The following is a 26157-nucleotide window of genomic DNA, read 5'->3' as shown; positions in this document are numbered from 1 at the left end:
AAAACAGAATCCGATTGCTGGCATGTCACATTAAAAAGATCATAGAGGAGTTTTTAAACTAAGGGCTGGGGAAAGCCGACAGGTGCGGAGGAGCACACGGTTCAGACAGACACATCCCGTAGGGGAGGATTTATTAAAGAGGGTACTCTATATCCTTGTAAAGAGGAGAGGCTAGACATTGATAGAGTGCAGGTAGGAACTGAAAGGAAACAGTCAAATGAAAAAGATCCCATTCAATTATATCACATGAAGGCAGAAAACTAAATATTGACAAATGTTGTAAGTGTTTGTATACAAATGCAAGAAGTCTAAATCTTAAGAAGGGTGAACTTGAGTGCCTGGTATTAAATGAGGATATTGATATAATAGACATCATAGAAACTTGGTGGAATGAGGATAATCAATTGCACAAGGTGATTCGGGGGTAGAAAATATATAGGAATGACAGTAGGTCGCACTGGTGGGGAAGTGGCACTATATGTGGAAAAAAAGCATAGTCAAATATAGTAAAAATCTTAAATGAATTACAGTTCCATAGAATCTCTGTGGATAGAAATGCCATGTTTGAATAATAAGAGTATAGGAGGAGGAGTATACTACCGACTATCTCACCAGGATGTTGACAGTGATTGTGAAATGCTCAGGGAGATTAGAGAGGCTACGAAAACAGAAATCCCAATAATAATGGGGGATTTCAACTATCCCTATATTGACAAGGAACATATCACTTCAGGATGGGGTGCAGAGATAAAATTTCTAGAGATCAATAAATTCTGCTTCTTGGAGCAGCTAGTCCTGGCACCCGCAAGGAAAGATGCAATTTCTTGATTTAGTCCTAAGTGGCACACAGGATCTGGTCCAAGGGTGAATATGGCTGAACTGCTTGGTAATAGTGACCATAATGTAATTAAATTTAATGTCTTTTTATGGGGGGAATACCAAAGAAACCCATCACAGTAGCATTTAACTTCAAAAAGGGGAACTACACAAAAATGATCTGGAAAAAGGGGTTAACAGTGAGGTGGCAAAGTTTGCAGAATTGATACAAAATTACTCAATAGTTAAGTCCAGAGCAAACTGTGAAGAGTTACAAAGGGAATCTCACAAAATTGGGTGATTTGGGCAACAAAATGGTAGATGACATACTTTGATAAATACAAAGTAACGCACTCTGGAAAACATAATCCCAACTATACATACAAAATGACATGATCTAATTTAGCAGTAATCACTCAAGCAAGAGATCTTGGTGTCATTGTGGAGAGTTCTCTGAAAACATCCATTCAGTGTGCAGCGGCAGTAAAAAAAAGCGAACAGAAGTTGGGAATCATTAGGAAAAGTATAGACAATACAGTAAATATCATAATACCAATATATAAATCCATGGTACACCCACTACTTGAAGACTGCCTGCAGTGCTGGTCGTCCCATCTCAAAAAAGGTCTATTAGAATTGGAAAAAGTGCAGAGAAGGGCAACAAAAACGATTAGCGGCGTGGAACAGCTTCCAGATGAGGAGAGATTAGAAAGACTGGGACTGTTCAGGTCAGAGCAGAGACGACAAAGGGGGTTTATGATGGAGGTCTGTAGAATCAAGAATGGTGGGGAGAAAATGAACAAGGAAGTGTTATTTACCCCTTTGCATAATGCAAGAAGTGAGGGAGGGGGTCACTCAGTGACATTAATAGACATCAGGTTTAAAACAAACATAAGGACTCTGAATTACTACAGAGAATTCTTTCCCACATGTCTGGCTGGTGGGTCTTGCCCACATGCTCAGGGTCTAACTGATCACCATATTTGGGGTCGGGAAGGAATTTTCCCCTGGGTCAGATTGGCAGAGACCCTAGGTTTTTTTCCTTCCTCTGCAGCATGGGGATGGGGCCACTTGCTGCTTTAAACTGGAGTAAATGGTGGTTTCTCTGTAACTTGAAATCTATAAATCATGATTTGAGGACTTCAGTAACTAATCCAGAAGCTATGGGTCCATTACAGGAGAGGAGGATGAGGTTCTGTGGCTTGCAATGTTTGGGAGGTCAGACTAGAATCACTACATGTTCCTGATGGTCCCTTCTGATCTTAAAGTTTATGATTGTATGAATCTAATTCTTTGCACAACTCAGTCAACCTGTGGAACTCCTTGCCAGGGGTTGTTTTGAAGGCCAAAAACATAACTTGGTTAAAAAAAGACCTAGATGGTTAATGGAGAATAGGTCCATCAATAGCTCCATCAAGATGGTCAGGGACTCACCCCCATGTGTCCTTAAATCTCTGAGTGCCAGAATCTGGGACCGGATGAAAGGGGTTGGATCACTCAATAAATTGTCCTGTTCTGTCCATCCCTCTGAAACCACTGTCAGAAGACAGGATACTGGGCTAGATGGACCATTGTTCTGACCCAGTGTGGCTGTTCTTACAGTCCTCTAAATTTTCTGAATAGTGTCCCTGTGGGTGCTGTAAGTATATCTGCATCACTGCGCTGCTGATCAGAGAACTTCGGTAGCAGTGTCCATTGGGCCTGTGCACGTGCTGTCTCCTTGTGCTGCACCACAAGGCTAGACAGCGCATGGGGGCTAACTGTCCTCAGCTCCTTCTCAACCACCCTTGGCTAGAGATGGAGCCTTTTGCTGTCCGTCTTATTGTACTTGTGAAGATTCCAGATTGTCAGCCCTTAAAAATGCCATCCTTTAGTTATCTACAGCACAGGTAATGCAGGCCAATTCGTACTGCCCCTCCAACCTTACCTGCAGACACCAGCACTGCTAACATAGTTCCATTTCTCCTGCCCATTAATTCCATGGCTTTTCATACTCCCCTAACTCGTAGTTGTTTTGTGAGGCTAAATTACTCGGTGTTTGTGAGGTGCTTGGGTATTATGGACTATGGTTGTGAAGACTCTGGCTAGAGAGATGTATCCCTACCAATTACATGGGCCATCCAAGCCCTAGTGAATCAGGGGGGAGGGATAGCTCAGTGGTTTGAGCATTGGCTGGCTAAACCCAGGGTTGTGAGTTCAATCCTTGAGGGGACCATTTAGGAAGCTGGGGCAAAAATTGGGGATTGGTCCTGCTTTGAGCAGGGGGTTGGACTAGATGACCTCCTGAGGTCCCTTCCAACCCTGATAATCTGTCTATGATAGATGGAAAGCTCCAGATTGGCTTAGACTGGGTGCTGTCTGTTCACTGGACTCTTTTGGAGAAGATTGTTTGTTGGACCTCTAAGATTGCAAAGGAGTCACCTTTTTGCCCTCCCAGGGCAGCTCTATGGTCCCCACAGTAATTTAGCCTTGGGGGGCCTTTCTGAGTTACAGCAACCTCGCCAGGTTGCCCAATGGCCCACAGGACTGTACAGTATCTCTGCAGCATTGCATGCTGTGGCCCCTCCTTTGACCTGCCCCTCCTGGCCCAGCACGGCCTCCAAACCAAGGCTTGCAAAGAGGTCCTTGGAGGCACAGGTGCCCACTTTCAGCTTTCTCCGGAGGTGCTCCAACCCGGCTCTGCCCCTTCTCCCAAGGCACCACCCTCACTCTGCCTCTTCCTGCCCCCACTTCACCCCTCTCCCTTCCCCCCACTCTTGCTCCGCCTCTTCCAACCCACACTGCCCCTCCACCCCCCCAGTGCCTCCCTCCCGCCCGCCAATGAACCGCTGAAGGGGAGGAGCATATTGGCAGTGCCAGCCCCAGAGCACCCATGGAGTTGGCGCCTAGGCTTGTCTTACAGCTTCTTCCGCATCCTGTGTCTGCGCTGGAGCCAAATATGGGACATTTGGGGCCCCTATTCACTGCTCTGGCCCCTGTATGCAGGATGTAAATGGGCTGGGGCAGGGGTGAGGATCTGCTGCACCCATTTCTAATGTCATATACTCAGTGTTCTCGGTGTTTTCCCATTCTTTTCTGGGGGATGTTCTTGGCTGGAATATTGGAGGTAGGCTGGTGCTTGTTTTGCCATTGCTCTGTGCAGAGTGGGTGCAGAGGCTTTCCTGTCATTGGTTGTGTCACTCATGTCTTAGCTCCCCAGATCTTCCCTGCATTTTTTCACCCGTGACTCTCAGAGGACAAGACTCTCCCCCCCACGTAGAAGAATAAAGGCTACATTCACTGAATACATTATTTGCCGCTTTTAATTTTTAACTCAGCTCCAGGAGAAGGCACTTGTAGCTGGTATCCAGTGAGGGTGACAGGCAGAAAATACATTCCTACATTTTCAAAGTAATGGTTTGATTCTTGCCATCCGACTACTGCGGACGTGATGAGAATGAGAATTGTGGCGGTCTTCGTGTTGTGCTTTGTAAATGAACCTCTTTGATCTCAGGCGGGTTTCCCCTTTCTATTTTTAGATAGCTTAGGGATATCCAATGGATGGGAAGGTACTGATTCCAATGCACACAGAAAGGGGTTTCAGTTGTGGTTTTCTTCCTTGAAAAGCATTTCAGGAGAAAGAGGAGGAAAAGAAAAAAAAACTTGCAGGACCATTTCAGTTTCGTTTGGAATCTCCAGAGGTTTATCTCCAATCCCCCGGAACGGGGATTTTTCCTGAATGCATATCACATCAGCTAGATTTCTAGTAACACTCCTGACATTTTCCTTTCCTGATCTGTAGAAGAGTCATAATCTACTTCTGATGGATAATCAAAAAGGGCTTTGCAGCACTGTGGCTATGTTGATATAAGGACTTTATTGATTTAAAACACCTCTCATTTTTCTTTGTCGCCAGACGTCAGAACACATTTCCACACTTCAGATTTTGTTATTTTAAAATCACACTGTTTGCTGCTTTGAAATATTAATTACAAAATAAAAATTAACCCCATGCCCACCCCAAGCAAAACTGCAAACATCCAACCAAGTAAGAAATCTTACTTAAACCATTGAAAATGTCAGTAGCTTCTGTGTGCAGTTTTGCAGGAAGGTTGCTAAAATGAGAACAAACCTGTTTACAGTGAAAAAGCCATTCCGTTTTTTCCCCCCCTCTTCACACATCTCCTGTTGCTAAGGAAACCACTTTTCCTATCTGTGTTTAGTGCAGCTGACTCATTTAGAGTCTGTCCCTCAGTCAGCATGGATCACAGCTTGGTGTAGGAAACTGAAACAAAGGAAAACCGACTTTAACATTTTAAACAGAAATACATAAAACATACTTTACAAATATGTATAGGATTCCCTTTGTGATAGCCGTAAGGAGGGGGAAGTCCATAGAGGCGGTACAAAATGCATAGGGGATACCTCCATTTTCATTTGTTGTCTTGTGGAAGAAAGGGGAACATTATCTAGAAAATTGAGGATTCCATGCTATAAAATGAATTCCGTCCCTTAAGACCATGCAGGTTTGGAGGATGATGACGGAAGGAAATCCTTCTGATCATATGCTTGATCCAAAGCCCATGCAAGTCTGTGGGGAAAAACTCCCATTGACTTCAAAGGGCACTGGAGATAAACCTTCCCAGAAATATTTAAGGGAACATAGGAGAATCTCATTTCCTCTCCCGGTTTTCTCCTTAGTTTAATTTTTTAATGAAGGCCAAGTTTCGTAAGCCATCTTAACCATATTTCTTAATATGCACGCTCCAAAATTGCACATGCATACTTGTGAAGATGTGGTTTGCTGTGCTTATGGCTTTGTGTGTCTCAAAAGTTTTGCACATCTTTTGTTGTGCAAATGCAGTTGGATAGTTAGAGGATTTATTTGTATAGATTGGATTTTTTTGCATGTTTGGTATTGCCCACCCAAAGCAGTCAATAATCATGAGGTTGGATTAAAAATAATAAACTTCAGGTTCTTTTTTATTTGCCTTCTGATTCTTGAGCCTTTTGGATTCATGTTTTCAAGCTTGTCTCCACAACCATGAGGCTGTAAACTTTAGCTGCTGTTTTTTTGTTCATTTATTTTAAATTAGGATGGAGATTCTCACATAATCACATGACTCTAGGAGCTGGGGCTTTAAGAAAAATACCAGAATTCCATGAGATGTTCCAGAGTTTGCAACACTGCAAGTCTCAAAAATCTGCACATTCAGTATTGGGCCTCGGTATCAGCAGTGAAGCTTTAGGGCTAAGAGAGTTTCCACTGGGAGATGAAAAGCCTATTAGGAGATGAAAGGTGATGTTGAAAGAGAGGACTTCTCCTTGACCCCTGGGGCATGTTCTGAAAGGGGCAGGGGAATCCCTCCACATTTTCAACATCTCCTCCTGTGATTTTCAAGTATCAAGACTTTTCACCCTCTCGGACCAGCCCTTTACACTTTCATCCTCAGGGAGCTAGAGTCAGGTGTCTTGGATCAAGAATAAGGAAACTCTTAACCAAGTCCTTGACTGCTTCTCCCTGACATATGCAGATCTCCTGGCATGGATGTCTTACAGCTCAGGTGTATTGTCCAGCATCTGCTTCTCTCAGAGATTTCTTCTCTAGAAGTTAGTTGTTTACTGGTGTCCCTCTGGTCATTATTTCCCATATGTTGTGTCACCATTCACTGTCATTTCTGACCCACAAACCCAAGGGGCTGTTGTAACCCTCTGGTTAGTGTGCGTTACAGGTCCACCGCTCTGCTGATCTGCAGAGGATATGACTTGATAGAGTCCCTCGCTATACAGTCTTGGCTTAAGATCTTGCAGCTCATGCTTTTAGGTCAGGAAGTCACTGGTTCGATCCATGGTGTGACTGCCAAGAGGCGTCCATCACTGTATGACAACAGATGCAGTGATTTCTTCACATTTCTACACGCAGCCGAAGCAGGGGTGCAATTAGAGTTCTCTGCATGTTTGTTCTGCTTTTCTTTCTGGGCTAGGAGTGTGCGTAGAGCATCCCTCCCAGATGGAGCCGCTGGCTGTGGAGGAGAGATTGCTGGCTGGGACTGCTGCTGAGCTGCGTGAGCAGTGTTTGTTGGAAACGGCTATCTGTCATTCCTCTGATCCCCAGCAGGGGGCGATACATTTCTACACCATCTCCTTTCTGTTTGGCATGGCATGGAGTGCCAGGAAAATGGACCTCCCTGCTGTCAGAGCAGGGTGGTCAGAGCCCGTGCCAGAATCCCGGGGGCTAGGTTGGGGGTCAGAACCAGGGTCGGCATGTAAGAGCGGTAGCCCGAGTTTGGGGTCCTAGTACCAATGCCAGGGGGGAAGAAAGGGAGCCAGGGTTCAAGGAGCAAAGTTAGGGTCTGTAGCCAGAGACTGAGTTCAAGCACCAAAGCTCAGGGTCAAAGCTGAAGATGAAACTCTAATACCAAAACCAGGGGTAAAAAGATGGAGTCAGATCCCAGGTCCTGGAGCCAGGGGTCGAGATTGGAGTCAGAGTTCAAGGGCAGAAGCTGAGGGTCCGAGCTGGGGTCAGGAGTCCAAGAGTGAGCTGAGAGGCAGGTCTGGTGTTACGGCTGGCATGAGAGTCCATCTCATTGCACAGACACTGCCTGGGAGCTCCTCTTGGGCTTAAATAGGGCGCCTGGATCAATCAGGGGCCATGAGAGAAGCTGTCCAGCCGTCCAAGGTGGTACCTCCTGCAGAGTTTATCTCCAAAGTATTTGTGTGGCAATAATGTATGCAGCCCTGCTACAACTGCTAGGTAGCGGTGTGGCAGCATCAGGCACCCTGGAGACCTGGGTCCTAGTCCCATCCCAGCAGGACCTCACACCTGCACGGCCTGCTGCTTTGATTGTTGTTCAGTGCAGAGATACTGTGGAGGAATGGTTTCAGAGTAGCAGCCGGGTTATCCGCAAAAAGAAAAGGAGGACTTGTGGCACCTTAGAGACTAACACATTTATTTGAGCATAAGCTTTTGTGATTTGTTAGTCTCTAAGGTGCCACAAGTCCTCCTTTTCTTTTTGTGGAGGAATGAATGATGCTGTAGTCAGTGTCTCACCAAGTGGGTCTGCAGGAGGCTCTAGATGTCCTTAAACTGTAGTCCCTGCATCTTAGAAACCATGTGACGTGATTGGGCAATAACTAAAACCAGGAAAGCTATCAGAAGTCAAGTTGGGGAGAAGAGTGTTTTTAATTCAAATGACGGTACAGTATTTTAGGCAGAGGTCACCAGACAGGAGAGGTTTTTGCAGAGTTGTGTGGAGATTTAGCTTTTGAGTTCAGATTTGGTCCTGAATTCCTAAAACCTGCTTGCTTGATAATTCCTAATTCTGCAAGTAGGTCATGCATGCTCTCTCCTTTTCTGTACCCAGAAAATGTGATAGATCTAAATAATAACCCTTCCTTTCCTTGCTCTTTCATGTTGGGTGTCACTGAGGTGTTCAATAAGGTTTGCTTTTTGTTTCATCTCTTTTGAAGCTGTGAAACTACCTCAAACGTAGGAGCTAATTCAGTCTGGCATTTCTAGGTCCAAAGAGTTTTTGGTAAGATTTGAATATTATCGTCCCCCCGCCACAAACACGGAACATGCCAAGGACAAACTGAAACGACTACGGAGGTGCTGTGAAGTCTTACGGAGTTCACATCAGTAACGGAGTAGCTTCTAAAGCCTTTATTCAAGCTACAGTTTCAGTCCATGCCGATGGCAACTTACACACGTCCTACAAAAGAAGCCCAGATCCAAATTGCATACCTCCAGTTCACTCCTCAAGTGTTCTGACATTGCCAGTAATTCCTCCAGCTTTCAGTAGTTTACCATGGCACATGGGACAGTTTCAACCCACCCCACCAGCATCTGTAATCCTCGGACACGCAATGCAGGTGCTTTCTCAGTTGCTGCAGGCCTCATGGGGGAATGCGGTGGCCATATGCACTGCCTCTCACACGATATGCTTTGAGATTCCTAATAGTAATTGACAGGTTTCAGAGGAACAGCCGTGTTAGTCTGTATTCGCAAAAAGAAAAGGAGGACTTGTGGCACCTTAGAGACTAACCAATTTATTTGAGCATGAGCTTTCGTGAGCTACAGCTCACTTCATCAGATGTTTACCGTGGAAACTGCAGCATAAAGTCTGCTGCAGTTTCCACGGTAAACATCTGATGAAGTGAGCTGTAGCTCACGAAAGCTCATGCTCAAATAAATTGGTTAGTCTCTAAGGTGCCACAAGTCCTCCTTTTCTTTTTGCTAATAGTAATTGTTGCTCATCCTTTACAAAATAAAGGGATTACTTATTCCTTTCATATATGAGAACCAGTTATCCTTCTGAGACTGCTGCTGTTCTTTTCTCCTCTTCCACTGAAAATTGTTCAGAAAGGATCTCAGTGGTTATACAGACAACAAAACCTAAATAGCTTGTAGGTTTTTCATGTAGGCACATTTATTGTGCAGTACTTGTCCCCATGAGACTCCACATAAATATGATAGCATGAGAGTGGAAGCAAAAAAGGATGGATGTAAACAGGTTCTTGATCTACATATGATCACCATATTTGCTCTCTAACTTCAGCAATTCTGTAATACCAGTTCCTGGCCTGTGGCTAAGTTTTTCCCCTTTGAGAGTCTTTATATTAAGCATGAAGATGATTAACAACTCTACCTAAATATCTCCAACATTACAAAGAGATAAAGACGAAGGGCTACGGCCTGCTCTGCATTTCCTGGGCATGAGTGTCTGAGCTGGTGGAAAATGTGCGGAAGTTATTCCATGTAAAGGTAAGCTCTTCCTCTGGCAGGATGCTGGCAGTGAATAGCAGTGTTACTCCTGCTACATCAGAGGGGAAGGTGTGTGTTAAAAGCAAGCCCGGTTGAAGGGAAAAGCAGCTGTCCCGTTCAGTGCTCTCTGCAGCAGGCATTCTGGTGTCAGACCGGAACTAATCTTGAGCTAAGAAATGAAATGTAGGTTCCAGTAGGCCTGAGTTAAAGGATCTCGCGCATAAAAGGGAGAGGATGAGACGATGCTGCCACTGCATGCTAAGCAGCAGCGTCTCTGTGAAGAAACAGGCACCGATTGCACATCTGCCTTTTGGGGGGCTGATGTAGTTATCTCTTGGCTTAACCTTTCATAAGAACATAAGACTCACTGCTGATGTCATCTTTGCTTCTGTCTCTTTTGTTTAAGTAAAGTCCAGCTCAGCATCTGTGCCAGCCAGCCAGCTCTGTGTTTTCACACCTTCCCTACTGGCATGGCCATCAGAAGTGATGGTACCGGAGGCAGCGTCAGAGATGGGCCCCAATTCAGCCGCTGATTGAGGGCCTGTTTCAAAGTCATTGAAGTCAATGGAAAGACTCCCATTGCCTTGAATGATCTTGGAATTAGGCCCAGGGAGTAGGTGGGGCACAGGGCTCCTCTTTCAGTAAATCAGGGCTGGCTTGAGTCGGCCACCAAGGCGGTGCCGCCTTTGCAGAGCAAGTGTGTATTAAAAACTAAGTACATAGCCAGGTTTTGTTTCTCCTTCTACTTTTTAAAGTCTCCAGCTCACTGCTTCTTACATGAGGGTTGCAGCATTAGGCCCTAAATATGGTTGAGATTTTCAAGGTTGTATAAAGGAATCAAATTAATAGAGGACGTGCGTCGAAATCCCCTTGTTTGGTTTTGAAAATCTCAACCATTGTGTCTAATGCCTATTATACCAATTTCTTGTGCTTCCCTTATGTACTTTCAGTTACTTCATTTTGGTTCCGTATCACACTCCTTAAAACTCAGGTTTTAGTTTCTGCGAGGTGTCTTTTACAGATCTTGCTCTAATTATTATACATTTCTAGTGACATTTAAAATTATGGGTGAGTTTTGCATAATTATTTTGATATGCATTATTATGACACACAAAATTTCATCTTTGCTCTATCCTGTGAATGATGCCAGACCTTTGTTTAGCAATAGTAAGGATAATTTCATCCATTATGGCTTGAACAAACACAGTTTTAAAATATCTGATCCTGTATATAGGGTATGCCAGGAATATAAATTTTTATTATAGCATTTATTAAATTTCTAGTATATTATGTATTGCACATGCAAACAATGTGCTAAAAAACCAATAAGGTTGCAAAGTCAAGTACTCAAAAGTTAGGAAATTCTAAAATTAAGGTTGCCTGTCAAAAAAGAAAAAGATTTGTTTCTGAGGAAACCCAACCAAAATTCAAAGAATTTAATTTTCCTCAAAAATTTTTAGGTAGGGAGAGAGAATCGCTTCCCAATCAACTCAAGACTAAAGGCCCAATCTTGTAATGATTTATACCCGTGAATAACTCTTACTTCAGTGAGACTGTTGGCATGTGTGAGGTTACTCATGTGCACTAGGAAAGTAAATTGTATATTTTTATTGCCAGTGTTTTGCCCTTTTTTAGGAAAGATCTATCCCCACGGTCTCCCTTTGCTCTTCATTTCACCTCATCCTCCTATCTGTTCACATCTCCCAACTGGAAAGAAGGAGGGCTAGGACCATGTAGCCAAATAGCTCTTCAAGGGCCACAGTTTGGGGACCCTAAGACATTTTGAATTTAGATCTACGTAGGAAAAAGGGCTTTTCTAGTAACTCAGTGTTCAGTCACTTCTCATACCTACAATCACACACACACAGATTATTTCTCATTTTATTTTATGCTAAACAAAGGCCACTTACCAGAAAGGCAGATTATATGCTTCTCTTCTTGTCCACGATAAAGATCTGCACGAACGGGTTGGCTGAATGTCACTCAGGCTCTCCAGGAGTTTGTAATAAAGCTTTTTACAGGTAAGTAGAACATATTTGCTTGCTGCTGTATTATTGGTTCATTATATATTATAGTGGTAGGTTCACCATAATTTCTGGAGTAGTGTTTTTATGCACAGATAAACACATTAGTATTTGGCACAGAATTGTTATGCACTACTTAGAGAAGTCCTTAGGAGATATTTATTCTGCTCCCAAATGAGTGGCCTCTTTCTAGTTATAAAACAATGTAGTTTTAGCTCAAGGTCATTGTTTGTCTTCTTTCATCTTATAAGTAAGCCATTAATTGAAGCCAGTGTTCCTCAAACCGGCCTTGGAACTGCCTGATCCAGGCTGTGATAGGCTCAATGTCTGTCTGTTTCTCATATTGTGCTGGGCCACCTTGTAACCATGAGGATTTTCTCTTCTGAGCAAGCCCCAGTATGGGGGATCCTTTTCGTTGCAGTGGAGATTCCGAACAAACATTGTCTTTGTTGGCTTGTAGATTTAGGAAAGCGTCTCTCCACCCCAGATGGGCTGAGTTTTTATTAGGGTTTGATGAAGTTTTGATGTATTCTGAGAAGAAATGCTTGGCTCTGGAGGCAGTCCCAGATTTGGCAAAGTTAAGCATTTTAGTCATCGTTAATATCGCCCCCACTCCTCATTTATTCTGAGGCCTACTCTCTCTCTAGCACAACTTTTTCTCCTGATGCAGCTGCACAGAACCCTTTTAATTCCCTTTAACCCCACTGGCTAATAGACCTTATTTATTTTTGTATTCCTGTCACAGTCTGGCTGGCCCTTAAAGAGGAGTGGGCTCAGCTTTGCTTGTGACCTAGCTGCTATCCCTCAGCTGGTTCTGATTTGGCTATTTAACGATAATTAGTGACCCCAGCTATGCAAGGGTCAGGAAAGCCAACACAAAGGAAAAAACCCCAGGAGAGAGCAGGTAGGGAGTTCCCACGCTCTGGGAAGGCAGACTGAAGAAGATGACCGGCATGGAATTAGTCCCTGTCGTAGGCCCTGAAAAGTGGGCAAGGCACAGAGATGCCATTCGGAGGGGGTCAGCAGTCCAGGAGAGGAAGGAAGAGCTGGGAGGATTTAAGGAGAAGCCGGAAGCTTGGGAATCAGTGGAGAAGCTGCAGGGAAATAGCCCGTGGGGCTTGGAGGTAGGAAGTGGACCAGGGAAATAACAGCACATCTGAAGGAGCAAATCTAGTTCCTCAATACAGGGTCCCTGGGCTGAAATCCAGAGCAGAGGGTGGGCCTCGGTTCCCCTACAAGCCCCGAGGAAGGGTCATCATGGCCAGGATAAGGACTGTTGAGCCCAGGGAGGGATTAGACAGGATTTAACTGGAGGGCTGATTGAGTCAGGTCACTGTGAAGTCAAAGTGAGGGTCAATGGGATGGTACAGGTGGAGACTCCAGCAGCACCATGCCCCAGCACAAGGCCGTGTCACTGCGGCGAGTGCAGCCGCTTACAATTCCCCTACATTTTTCTGGCCAGCTCAGACTGACTCTGTGAACTTGTTCGGCTGCCTAAACCCTTCTCTGTTTCCCTGGCCAGGGCTGGTTTGTTTTCTTTAAGCTTGGGACCTTGGAGCCGTTTCCCGCAAAGTCTGTGGCTCACTTTTCAAAGGGATTGGAGTCTGTTGAATCTTTTCTTGCCAACTTTGAAAGACTGCCCCACCTTCTTCCTTCCCCAAGGATGATGACTCCTTCCATTGTGCTGTCTAGAATACTTAGTCCTGCCATGAGTGCAGGGCACTGGACTAGATGATCTCTTGAGATCCCTTCCTATGTCCTGTGATTCTGTGTGCTGGATAAAAAAGAGACTAGGGCCACGCCAAAGAAAGAGCCTCAGAAAATGACCGACAGCATCAGGTGAAGATAAGGAAAAGCACCATGCCAGTACCATGAACGATATGACAGCATGGCTACTGTGAACAGGTGACCACAGACACAAGGTTGATAATTATCCTGAACCCTGGCACAATGCACACATCACACATGCAAGCAGCTGAGTGACCCTGGGTAAGTCATGTCACCGCTCTGTTCCTCAGTTTTCCCATCTCTGAAATGGGGGTGATGATGATAATGACCCTCTTTGTAAAGCACTCTGAGATCTCTGGCTGAAAGGCGCTATAGAAGAGCGGGGTGGTCTTGTCATTATTTTATTATAAAATAGCATTATCAGCGTCTTGGTCTCCGGGCGAGTGCTGTGTTCCTAAATTATGCCACTAGTTTAGAAGACATTAATTGCTTTTCTAAATTAACTCAGTGAAAATGACGCGACCAAATGCCATGCTTTTACTAAATAAGAAAAAAGTTTGATTTTGGTTAAGATTACTCTGCATTATTAACTTACTTAATTATCATATGGGATGGTTCAATGATCAGACAATTAAAGTAGTAAGATGCTCAGATGGAAAAGTTCATCAGTTTGTTAGACAATGGGAAAAGGTAAAACAATTTCAAATATTGTTCTTAGAAATCATTTGGGATGAAAATAGTATTAATTAAATTTTGAACTGGTTAAGTTTGTTATCTATAAATATTTCACAGATTAACCACTGTGACATAATTATACTTTAGGTAATGGCTGAGCTACTTCAGCAACAGAGTGAATTGCTGTTCTAGGTAAAACTATTTTAAAGTCACTGTTGATTTCAGTTTTACTGGAGTCAGGGGAGTTATACTCTGTACCTACTGAAGCATGGGGGATGGGCAGGCATATGCCTGCCCACATCTGAAGGTCTCCCTCGCCACTGGACCCAGGCATCAAATAATTTTGGGAGACGACAAATGAAAAAACAGAGATGGGAGTATGGGTCACTTGTGTAAAATCAGGAGTCCAGAGGGGACACCAAGCAGAGAGCTCCAGGGAGTTAGTCTGCGACTGAGATCAGAATCTGGGGCTAGAGCTTTAAGATGCAGGTTCGTTAATGGGTTCCAGCTGAGCCTTACTGTTTCATTGAAGCATTTGTGATCTAAGCCCTATTGAAATCAATAGTTGTCTATCATTATTGTAACCCTGCTGCCAGCTGTTGTTGGCTGCAACACGGGTCAGGTTAAGGTGGCATGGGGTTCCTCTTAAAATTAACAAACACACTGGTGCAAGCCTCTACCCAGAAACCCTGGGGAAAACCTTCTCTGGGTGCCCTTAACAGGCAATACTTCTCTGCTGCCAAGTGCTGAGTCTGTGTATAAAACAGGAGAAAACTAATAAAAGGGAACAAAAGAACACAGAATCAACTTGGGGAAACCTAGCACCAATAAACTAACAATAGAGCTGTATGAATAATAAGTAAAGCACTCACCCCCACGGTAATGTTAGCAGTAGTCCTTTACCTCACTTCCCTACCCACTGGTGTGAACATCCAGTAAGTCAATGTCCCTTTATCCCATCATCTCCCCACTCCTCCTCCACTGCACCCCACTCTCAGCTTGGCATCAGTGGGTAGCATAGTCCCAGAGTCCAGGAGTGCACTCAGCCAGGCCAGCTCCAGCCCATGTCTACTCCTGAGGTCCACCACCTAATCCAGCTATTGGGATTTCATCTTTATTGGTACTGGGGAGGCAAGGGGGCCTACATTTGAGTTCCCTTGGCTTTGTTGGTTCTTTCTGCAGCTTCAGCAAAGAGCCATCTCTCTACCCTTGTTTTAGAAGGTCTTTGGGTGAGAAGGAACAATGGCATGTGGCCTGGCCCAGCCCGGCCTGGTCCGGTCCGGTCCCGTCCCGCCCCGCCCTGCCCCCCTCTTACTTCTACCCCACTCTGGCTACCCCACCAATCTGGAGTTTGAGTAGAGTTCTGGTGAGCCCCCAAGGTGTCACGTGGAGTTCTGGGTAGAAAGCTTATGCAAATGAGAGGAACCAAGAGAGGAACAGTGGCAGAGAGCGCCTTCCCCTATAGAATGTCTGTTTGCTCTTTTCCCCTGTTTCCGAACAGACGGTAGGAGTGAGCTCGCTCCTACCTCCAGAGCTTCAGACCTCAGGGTTTACATTAACCTCACTGTTTGTATGACCATAGCACATAGACCCCAGCTTGTAGTCCTGTTGTGGTAGTCACTGTGCAATCACATAGGTTCCACCTCAAAATCCTTGCATTCTAACCAGACAGCACAGACCAAGAGTGGCAGGGGAAAAGGGCACATAGAGGTGACTTGCTCAGGGTCACATAGCAGGTAAGCAGGGATAAGGTTCAGATCCAGATCTGCACACTCCCCAGACTTGTGCTCTGTCCACTGATCCATGCTTACAACAATGGACTTTGGTTAAACAATTGTGGGGAGAGTTTCTAGGATGGAAACACTTTTCCACTGGGTACTGGTTTCAGAGTAACAGCCGTGTTAGTCTGTATTCGCAAAAAGAAAAGGAGGACTTGTGGCACCTTAGAGACTAACCAATTTATTTGAGCATAAGCTTTCGTGAGCTACAGCTCACTTCATTGGATGCATACTATGGAAACTGCAGAAGACATTATATACACAGAGACCATGAAACAATACCTCCTCCCACCCCACTCTCCTGCTGGTAATAGCTTATCTAAAGTGACCACTCTCTTTACAATGTGTATGATAATCAAGGTGGGCCATTTCCAGCACAAATCCAGGTTTTCTCACCCCCCGCCCCACACAAACTCACTCTCCTGCTGGCAATAGCTCATCCAAACTGACCACTCTCCTTACAATGTGTATGATAATCAAGGTGGGCCATTTCCAGCATAAATCCAAGTTTAACCAGAACGTCTGGGGGGGTGGGGAGTAGGAAAAAACAAGGGGAAATAGGCTACCTTGCATAACGACTTGGCCACTCACAGTCTCTATTTAAGCCTAAATTAATAGTATCCAATTTGCAAATGAATTCCAATTCAGCAGTTTCTCGCTGGAGTCTGGATTTGAAGTTTTTTTTGTTTTAAGATAGCGACCTTCATGTCTGTAATTGCGTGACCAGAGAGATTGAAGTGTTCTCCGACTGGTTTATGAATGTTATAATTCTTGACATCTGATTTGTGTCCATTTATTCTTTTACGTAGAGACTGTCCAGTTTGACCAATGTACATGGCAGAGGGGCATTGCTGGCACATGATGGCATATATCCCAATTGGTGGATGTGCAGGTGAACGAGCCTCTGATAGTGTGGCTGATGTTATTAGGCCCTGTGATGGTGTCTCCTGAATAGATATGTGGGCACAGTTGGCAACGGGCTTTGTTGCAAGGATAGGTTCCTGGGTTAGTGGTTCTGTTGTGTGGTATGTGGTTGTTGGTGAGTATTTGCTTCAGGCTGGGGGGCTGTCTGTAGGCAAGGACTGGCCTGTCTCCCGAGATTTGAGAGAGTGTTGGGTCATCCTTCAGGATAGGTTGTAGATCCTTAATAATGTGTTGGAGGGGTTTTAGTTGGGGTCTGAAGGTGACGGCTAGTGGCGTTCTATTATTGTCTTTGTCGGGGCCTCTCCTTCTGCCCCTCCACCCCCATGAACATGATACAGTTCTGTGGTGACCCAGAATCCTATTTTCGACGTCTCCGACTCAAGGAATATTTCCAAAATACCTCTGAACAACATACTAATCCACAGAGGCCTCCCTACCAACATTACAAAGAGAAGGATTCTAGGTGGACTCCTCCTGATGGTCGAAACAGCAGACTGGACTTCTACATAGAATGCTTCCGCCGACGTGCACGGGCTGAAATTGTGGAAAAGCAGCATCACTTGCCCCAGAACCTCAGCCGTGCGGAACACAATGCCATCCACAGCCTCAGAAACAACTCTGACATCATAATCAAAAAGGCTGACAAAGGAGGTGCTGTTGTCATCATGAATAGGTCGGAATATAAACAAGAGGCTGCTCGGCAGCTCTCCAACACCACTTTCTACAAGCCATTACCCTATGATCCCACTGAGAGTTACCAAAAGCAACTACAACATTTGCTCAAGAAACTTCCTGAAAAAGCACAAGATCAAATCCAAACAGACACACCCCTGGAACCCCGACCTGGGATATTCTATCTACTACCTAAGATCCATACATCTGGAAATCCTGGGTGCCCCATCATCTCAGGCATTGGCACCCTGACAGCAGGATTGTCTGGCTATGTAGACTCCCTCCTCAGGCCCTACGCTACCAGCACTCCCAGCTACCTTCGAGACACCACTGACTTCCTGAGGAAACTACAATCCATCGGTGATCTTCCTGATAACACCATCCTGGCCACTATGGATGTAGAAAGAAAAGGAGTACTTGTGGCACCTTAGAGACTAACCAATTTATTTGAGCATGAGCTTTCGTGAGCTACAGCTCACTTCATCGGATGCATACCGTGGAAACTGCAGCAGACTTTATATACACACAGAGATCATAAAACAATACCTCCTCCCACCCCACTGTCCTGCTGGTAATAGCTTATCTAAAGTGATCATCAAGTTGGGCCATTTCCAGCACAAATCCAGGTTTTCTCACCCCCCCCCCCACACACAAACTCACTCTCCTGCTGGTAATAGCCCATCCAAAGTGACAACTCTCTACACAATGTGATAATCAAGGTGGGCCATTTCCTGCACAAATCCAGGTTCCAGGATGTAGAAGCCCTCTACATCAACATTCCACACACATTCCAAAGATGGACTACAAGCCGTCAAGAACACTATCTCCACTATCACCGCTAACCTGGTGGCTGAACTTTGTGACTTTGTCCTTACCCATAACTGTTTTACATTTGGAGACAATGTATACCTTCAGATCAGCGGCACTGCTATGGGTACCCGCATGGCCCCACAGTATGCCAACATTTTTATGTCTGATTTTAGAACAACTCTTCCTCAGCTCTCGTCCCCTAACGCCCCTACTCTACTTGCGCTATATTGATGACATCTTCATCATCTGGACCCATGGAAAAGAAGCCCTTGAGGAATTCCACCATGATTTCAACAATTTCCATCCCACCATCAACCTCAGCCTGGTCCAGTCCACACAAGAGATCCACTTCCTGGACACTACAGTGCTAATAAACAATGGTTACATAAACACCACCCTATACCGGAAACCTACTGACCGCTATTCCTACCTACATGCCTCCAGCTTTCACCCTGACCACACCACACGATCCATCGTCTACAGCCAAGCTCTGCGATACAACCGCATTTGCTCCAACCCCTCAGACAGAGACAAACACCTACAAGATCTCTATCAAGCATTCTTACAACTACAGTACCCACCTGCGGAAGTGAAGAAACAGATTGATAGAGCCAGAAGAGTTCCCAGAAGTCACCTAGTACAGGACAGGCCTAACAAAGAAAATAACAGAATGCCACTAGCTGTCACCTTCAGCCCCCATCTAAAACCCCTCCAACGCATTATTAAGGATCTACAACCTATCCTGAAGGATGACCCAACACTCTCTCAAATCTCGGGAGACAGGCCAGTCCTTGCCTACAGACAGCCCCCCAACCTGAAGCAAATACTCACCAACAACCACATACCACACAACAGAACCACTAACCCAGGAACCTATCCTTGCAACAAAGCCCGTTGCCAACTGTGCCACATATCTATTCAGGGGACACCATCACAGGGCCTAATAACATCAGCCACACTATCAGAGGCTCGTTCACCTGCACATCCACCAATGGGATATATGCCATCATGTGCCAGCAATGCCCCTCTGCCATGTACATTGGTCAAACTGGACAGTCTCTACGTAAAAGAATAAATGGACACAAATCAGATGTCAAGAATTATAACATTCATAAACCAGTCGGAGAACACTTCAATCTCTCTGGTCACGCAATTACAGACATGAAAGTTGCGATATTACAACAGAAAATCTTCAAAACCAGACTCCCGTGAGAAACTGCTGAATTGGAATTCATTTGCAGATTGGATACAATTAACTTAGGCTTGAATAGAGACTGTGAGTGGCCAAGTCATTATGCAAGGTAGCCTATTTCCCCTTGTTTTTTTCCTACGCCCCACCCCCCAGATGTTCTGGTTAAACTTGGATTTATGCTGGAAATGGCCCACCTTGATTATCATGCACATTGTAAGGAGAGTGATCACTTTAGATAAGCTATTACCAGCAGGAGAGTGGGGTGGGAGGAGGTATTGTTTCATGGTCTCTGTGTATATAATGTCTTCTGCAGTTTCCACAGTATGCATCCAATGAAGTGAGCTGTAGCTCACGAAAGCTTATACCCACTGGGTACTGTGACCGTCAAACAGCTGTCATGGGGTAATAACTTTTGGTTGCTATGGGCCTGAGCCAAAGCCCACTGAAGTGAAGTGTCTTTCCATTGCATCAGGCCTCATACGTGACACCTTGTTTTCACCCCTAATACTGTGTCCATTTGAAGCGTGCCTGAATTTTCTTGTTTGAAAAGGCTCAAGGAGCTCGATCCACATCCTGGGCAAAGAGAAATGTTGTTCTTCTGGCCTCGTTTTCAATGGTGTAGATGACATTTAATAAAATGTCCTAGGCTCAAGCACAGATCAGTGCCCTGGAAAATAAATCCCAACGTTAGAATCAAATAAACCCGCACGTGAGAGGCAGAAAAACGACCCAGGCCAGCTGTGCTTCTCCAAATCAAATAGTGTCTTTAAAAAAAAAAATGACTTTTTTACAACCCTTGTGCTCCGCTCTCTAACCTGTTCTTTGTGACAAGTGGCAACGTTGCTCCTCCCAGAACTGTATCTGATGTGACCATTCAGCTGCAGCTTACCATTTCAGTGTCTATGCACGATCATTTTCACTGCACGCCTCTCTCTAGTCCACTGAATTCGCCCTTGGGGAATGTTTTTCAAATCTGAGGTGGAACAAAGATAGATGTACTGATTCTTTTAGCCCCTGCTCTGCTGCTTGTTCCTGACTATGTCTCAGTGACCCCAGAATATGCGCTTCCCTATGTGTTGTACACACACCCACATATGACAGAATTGCCCACAACAATACTTTAGTTCTTATACAGCTCTTGTCAGCAGTAGATCTCAGAGTTTACAAAGCAGGTCAGTATTATTATCATCCCCATTTTATAGATGGGGAAACCGAGGCACATAGAAATGCTGAAGGTCACCCAGCAAGCCAGTAGTAGAGCCAAGACTGAAACCCAGGTCTTCTGAATACGAGCACAGCACTCAATCTACTGGACCACACTTCCAAGACACACAAAACATCTTCTTACACATCTTCTACATCAGGGGTTCTCAAGAGGTGGCAGGGTGTGGTACCTCATCCTCCCTCACCCTTTTTATCTGGTGTGACCAATCTGCCTCATTCTGGCTGCCACCAAGTTCTCTGGAGCAGGGATTGTCTTGTTTGCTGCCCAATGGGGCCTTGATCTTTGACTGGATTCCCAGGTGCTATCGTAATACAAATAATAGTAGTAACAATAACCCCAGTTTTATGCCAATGTAACTTAACAATGGCCATGCTGAGCCAGACCAATGGTTTGTCTAGCCCAGTATCCTGTGTCTGACAATGGCCAGTGCCAGGTGCATCAGAGCAGTGGTTCTCAACCTTTCCCAACTACTCTACCCCTTTCCAGAGTCTGAAGCCCAAGCCCCGTAGCCTGGGGCTGAAGCATGTAACTTAGCTGCATAGGTCCCACAGTGGGGCCCCAGGCAGTTGCCCTGCTTACCACCCCCTAGTGCCAGTCCTACACTTGCAACTCCCCCAACCCTGACCTGTGATCCCCCTGGGGGTTGTGACCCTCCAGCTTGAAAAACACTGATTTGATGTCCCCCGCCCCCGAGGTACACATACCCCTGGATGAGAACCACTGTGTCAGAAGAAATGAACAGAACAGGGCAGTTTCAAATGACCCATCCCGTCATCCAGTCCCAGCTTCTGTCACTTAGAGGTCTGGGGCCATGATTTAGTCTAGTTTAAACCTGCAAGTGATCCATGCCTCATGCTGCAGAGGAAGGCAAAGTCCCCTGCAGGGTCTCTGCCAATCTGACCTGGGGGGGGAATTTTGGGATCAGTTAGACTCTAAGCACGCAGGTGAGCCCCACCAGCCAGACACCGCAGGAAGAATTCTCTGTAGTAACTTTGAACCCTCCCCATCTAGTGCCCCGTCACATATAAGTGTGAGGCTGCATGGTTTTTACACAGCCTCCAAGGCATGAAGTGACCAAAGTGATCATCTGGGCTGACCTCCTGTATAGCAGAATTTCCCCAAAATGATTCCTAGAACAGAGCTTTTAGGAAAAAACCTCCAATCGTGTTTTAAAACTTGCCAGTGATGGAGAGTCCACCATGACCCTTGGTAAATAGTTAATTACCATGGGTGGTGGGTGAACCACCATCTGGGGGAGGCTAGCCCACAGCCAGCTCCCCCCCCCCCCCGAGGACCCGCTCCCCTTCCCTGCTGGAGCCTCCCCTCCTCGTGGCTGCCAGCCCCCCGCCCCAGCCACTGCTCATGGGTGGCTGGCGTTCAACCCCCCCCCTCCCCCCGGCGCCCTAGCTCAGGGTGTGCAGGTGGGCGGCATGTGGCCCCCAGCACTGGGTGGGTGTGCGTCCGTTCCCCCCCCCCCAAGTACAGGGCAGGCAGCCCCAGCGCCTCCAGCCCCCCACTCCCTGAGCCAGGGGCCCCCAGCACCCTAGTCCTAGCTCCAGCATGCTGCTTCCCTGAAGAGGAGCAGCCTGCCTGGGCTGGGGGCAAGCAGGGTTTCAAGGAGGATCAGGCACAGCCTATGCCACACGCCACCCATGTTAATTACCCTCAAACAGTTAAGGTGCAGACAGGTGAAAAACTTTGATTAACGGGTGGTATTGTAATTAACATAGCCCATTCTACGGAGATGCCCATTACTCCCTCCTTATGGAGATGACTGAAAGGGACTTGCTTGGCCATTTTCCTTTCTATTTCTCATTCCGCGGCACAGACCAAGGGATGTGCTGGCTGCCCTTCCCACAGCCCCCATTGGCCTGGAGCAGCGAACCGCAGCCAGTGGGAGCCGAGATCGGCTGAACCTGTGGACGCGGCAAGTAAACAAACCGGTCTGGCCTGCCAGGGACTTTCCCTGAACAAGCGGCGGTCCTCGTTTGAGAACGACTGTCTTTGTGGATCTGGGCCTATGTGACTTTCCCAATAATTTCAAAGGGAGTTAGGTACTTAAATACCTTTGAGGATCTGGGCCTGACTGATCATTGAACATCACACAGGGCAACCTTTCTGTGAACATATAACATAATGGTCCATTTCTTTGCACGTAAGGTGCTTTTTGAGGAGGGGCCCCATTGAATAATGGTTTAGACTGGCCTTCAGGCCTGTGCTGAGGATGAGGTATTGATTGGTCTTGACTAGTCAGGAAATGAGAAAAAGAATGAGTCATCTTTGTCAGCAAAATGCGACACAATCTTTGTTTCTGCTGGCAAGCGTGTCATTCACACTTTCATAAAACACAGCCTTTACTCCACATGTATTTTAAACAGCTTATTTGAATTTATTACCTGGCAAGAACCCCCAGTTATTATAATAATTGTCCTCACCTACACTTGTCATTTTGAACCACTTTTAGTCATTCAGCTACCAAAGAATTTTGTTGACATCCTAGTCCAGGGTCTGACTTAAGCCCAGAAAAACAGGAGTAATTTAGTGATGGCTTTGAAATTGGAAGGTAAAGCCTTGGCAAAGCTATAATACCATTCCTTTGCTGGGCTGTGACGTTAGGGCCTGACATTGGCCCCTGGTAGATAGGAACAGTTGGGCGGGATTCTTTAGGAGCGTTCTGACTTGGGAGAGAGAAATATAATAATAAATACAGAGTTAGCAGAGGTACCATTGTGAGTAGCAGTAATAAAATAACATGAGAGTAAATAAAGGGCTAACATGAGATTGTTTCCACAAGCACAGTAGTATCATAACTCAGTGCTTTGGATATTTTTGAAAACTCTTTGTTGCTTCTCTTTACTCCATTTCTGGGGGGAAAAAATCTCTTCTTTTTCATCCAGCCCTGAATTTTAGCTTTTTCCTTTGGTGCCCATTTGCTCCCCATAATACCACGCTACTTATAACTCACTCAGGGGGTGAGCGTTCTTTAAGATGCTAGTAAAAACGTAGCCTTATGGATATGAAATATATTGAACTATTTATTCCAGAGCAGCAGTTCACTCTATAGTAACTCATTCGTCATCTAGTACAGAAATACAGGCGGCCTGCAGGGCGCTTTATATGCGCCGTCTCCTCGGATGGCAGCTGATCAGAAGCCCCTACAGTAGCCTGAGAGGTAAGCTACCAGGGAGGGTGTCTACATGATCTCAGTTTTCTGTGCATATGTTCCCCATGTCCGCTTTGCTTGGCTGCTTTACCCCTAGGGGCCAGAGCCTTAGCTGGTGTCAAATGATCATCCCTCCTTTGTCTTCAATGGAGTGATGACAGTTGACGCCAGCTGAAGATCTGTCCCCAGATGTAGTCCGAGGGATGCAAGACACACACTATATTGTAATTGGGACAGCTACAAATAGGCCTACTAGCTTTGATTGAATTAACTTGCTAAAAACAGCCGTGTAGCTGCAGCTGCATGGACAGCGGCTCGGGCTAGCTGCTTGAACATATCCCTTGAGTCCTGTGTAGGATTGTATCCAGGTAGCTAGTCCATGCTGCCTGATGGAAGTGTAGCCATAATCAGTGTTGCTAATGCCATGTGTTCAAAAAAGCATAAGGCAGGTCACCAAAGATCCTGGTACCTTAAAAATAATGCAGTTTGGGGGTCTTGTTTTGTTTGCCTTCTGGTTTTTAAGGCTTTAGTATTCATGGTTGCAAGCTATACTTTGCAAGCATGAGGGCCAGACACGTAGGGTGGGTTTATTTTTTTTTTAAACAAAGCTGAGATTCTTGTGCAGTCACGGGACTCTATGAAAAACCTCACCTACAGCAAGGCTAGCGATAAAATGGCAAGCACCGGCAACGCTGCCTTTAGCACAATCATGAGTAGCTTGCTGTAGAGCTGCGCAGAGCATGGAAAAAATTCATGTGCCTGTTGTGTAGGGTCCATCCTCAATTAGCTAACCAAAGAATTTAGGGTGTCCTCATTTCTGGGAAACTTCAGACCTCACCAGTAAAATGATCCCAGCGCAAATAAATACATGGATCCCCTTAGACTTCTGGTTGGGTTTTCCAGAAAGTTGAGGTCGAGATTTTCAGTCTTGTAAGATTTTCAGGTGAAAAAAAAGAACTAAGAGATATCTGCCAAAAAATCCTGAACACGAATGCAAATCAATAAGTGGTAATATATCTACAGTTTTGTTGGTATCACACCGCAGAAATCTAACACATCATCTCATGTTTGCTCATAACAGAATGCGTTCTAGTGTGTAATTCTCTTATACATTCAAGAAATTGATATTAATTCAGAGCCTGATCTGAAAAAATGCTAATGGCTTAATCCAATGCCTCTTGAAGTCGATGGAAAGATGGTCGTTGACTTCAGTAGGCTTTGGATCAGACCCTACATGTCCTTAGCTTACATTGACTTCAGTGGGACCTGAGAGCTCTTAGTACATGGCAGAATCAGGTTCCTGATACATGAATTGTGGTGACCGAGGCCAAACATACATGAATAATAAGACTATTGGAGGCTATGTGTTTGGATAAGAAGGCAATCTTCTTTATATGGTAGCTAAAAATCTAGCTGATCAGTGAGGGTTTTGAGTGTAACTCTATAAACTCTGTCCCAGCTATGCGAGAGGTGAAGGAATTTATTATTATGGTTTCTTTGGTTAGTGTGAAAATTTCTTCTATATTCCTATAAAAGTTCTTGGTGAGAGCAGCAAAAGACGAGCAGTAGTGGTTTAGTGCTCCTAACGACTGCTATCATCTGCTGCTGAAAAAAGTCCTGCTAGACTGTAATGGCTTCTTAACAGAGCTAATCAGGAAATCAGTAGTATTTTTCAAGACGTCTATCACCTTCTAGTCCTGTCATTGCTAGGAGGCACTATGCGGGGAGTGGGCAAACATTATGGGCCAGCTTCTCTGGTGCAGTGTGGCTATTATGCACTTTACCACAGGTGCAATCTGGCCTCAAATGAAGATCCCCCGAGTAATCCTCTGGTAGCATAGCACCAGCACAGGGGCCTTTGCCCCACTCACTAATCCTCATGCCAGCATAGCAAGTAAAAGGGAGTATGACACAAGAAATGAGTCATGGCGCCCCTGTGCCATGACAATCCTTGGGTGCGTATTGGCCCTTTGCGGCTATTTGGAGCCTGGTGTAATTTACCAACTGTAATACAAAACGAGGGGCAGTGTCCATAACAGAGCAAACTCAGGCTCAGGGGAGGGAGAGGGGTTATGTTGAGCCACCTTAGCATTCAGCCCCCAGATCTGCACCTGGCCCTGTGAGTGGTCAGTGGTTCCCATTGTCATTGTTCCTTGTGAAATACCAAACAGATTGGAATGAAAATCTTGGTATTGGCAACTCTATCTCTTGGTGTGTGGGTGGGCTGTGGTCAGAGAGATTAGCTGATAACAGAATTATATTAAGCGCAAAATGGTTTTGTAATGTTGAATCATCTTTCTACATTATGTCTGCCTGTTGCACTTTTGTTAAAAAATAAGGCGGTTCCTCATTTTGAACTTTGGCTCAGATCCCGTAAGTTTAGAAAACCAAAAAACCATGAGGGATA

At 45.4% G+C, this 26157-nt stretch overlaps 1 long non-coding RNA gene across 1 annotated transcript; it reads right to left on the bottom strand.

Annotated features, from left to right (window-relative positions):
* Positions 1 to 1483: 1483 nt before the first annotated feature.
* On the bottom strand, positions 1484 to 11616 carry LOC140916734 (uncharacterized). Its single transcript, XR_012160630.1, has 3 exons — positions 11470 to 11616; positions 4928 to 5080; positions 1484 to 1583 (listed from the first exon to the last, which is right to left on the bottom strand). It is a non-coding gene; the product is annotated as an uncharacterized LOC140916734 (long non-coding RNA).
* Positions 11617 to 26157: the final 14541 nt, after the last annotated feature.

Source organism: Lepidochelys kempii, chromosome 9 (genome assembly GCF_965140285.1).
Source record: "Lepidochelys kempii isolate rLepKem1 chromosome 9, rLepKem1.hap1, whole genome shotgun sequence".
In the NCBI taxonomy this organism is placed as follows: Eukaryota; Metazoa; Chordata; order Testudines; family Cheloniidae; genus Lepidochelys; species Lepidochelys kempii.
The sequence above is the reverse complement of the archived record's forward strand: the minus strand, read 5'-3'. Positions and strand labels throughout refer to the sequence as shown.